This window comes from Bison bison, unplaced genomic scaffold, assembly GCF_000754665.1.
Source record: "Bison bison bison isolate TAMUID 2011002044 unplaced genomic scaffold, Bison_UMD1.0 scf7180017864360, whole genome shotgun sequence".
In the NCBI taxonomy this organism is placed as follows: domain Eukaryota; kingdom Metazoa; phylum Chordata; class Mammalia; order Artiodactyla; family Bovidae; genus Bison; species Bison bison.
Genome location: NW_011494932.1, coordinates 1737585 through 1738601, shown reverse-complemented (window position 1 = coordinate 1738601; position 1017 = coordinate 1737585). Strand labels below are relative to the sequence as shown.

The window sequence follows — 1017 nt, the reverse complement described above, 5'->3', positions numbered from 1 at the left end:
AGTTCATGGTCTGAGCCACAGTCAGCTTCTGGTCTTGTTTTTGCTGACTGTATAGAGCTTCTCCATCTTTGGATGCAAAGAATATAATCAATCTGATTTCGGTGCTGACCATCCGGTGATGTCCATGTATAGAGTCTTCTCTTGTGTTGTTGGAAGAGGGTGCTGTTATGACCAGTGCATTTTCTTGGCAACACTCTCTTAGTCTTTGCCCTGCTTCATTCCGTATTCCAAGGCCAAATTTGCCTGTTACTCCAGGTGTTTCTTGACTTCCTACTTTTGCGTTCCAGTCCCCTATAATGAAAAGGACATCTTTTTTGGGTATTAGTTCTAAAAGGTCTTGTAGGTCTTCATAGAACCGTTCAACTTCAGCTTCTTCAGCATTACTGGTTGGCGCATAGACTTGGATTACTGTGATTTTGAATGATTTGCCTTGTAAACGAAGAGAGACCATTCTGTCGTTTTTGAGATTGCATCCAAGTCCTACATTTTGGACTCTTTTGTTGACCATGATGGCTACTCCATTTTTTCTGAGGGATTCCTGCCCGCAGTAGTAGATATAATGGCCATCTGAGTTAAATTCACCCATTCCAGTCCATTTCAGTTCGCTGATTCCTAGAATGTCGACATTCACTCTTGCCATCTCTTGTTTGACCACTTCCAATTTGCCTTGATTCATGGACCTGACATTCCAGGTTCCTATGCCATATTGCTCTTTACAGCATTGGGCCTTGCTTCTATCACCAGTCACATTCACAGCTGGGTATTCTTTTTGCTTTGGCTCCATCCCTTCATTATTATCTCTAAAATTCCTAAACTCTATAAGCTATAGTAAAATATGCTAAAATATCCTTAAATCTTTAACTTCTAACTATTTTAATTATTTCTAAGCCCTAAATTTATTAAACTCCTTTGCCATAAACATTTTCCTCACAAATAGGCTTCAGATAACAATCCCTCCCATGGCCTCAAGCTGCAGCCTATGTGCTCATCCTGGAACACTCTTTTGTAAAAGTCCTT

At 40.3% G+C, this 1017-nt stretch overlaps 1 long non-coding RNA gene across 1 annotated transcript in view; it reads right to left on the bottom strand.

The window, feature by feature from the left end:
- Nucleotides 1–1017, bottom strand: part of LOC104999655 — a 15057-nt gene that overhangs the window by 3548 nt on the left and 10492 nt on the right. The window lies entirely within an intron of this gene.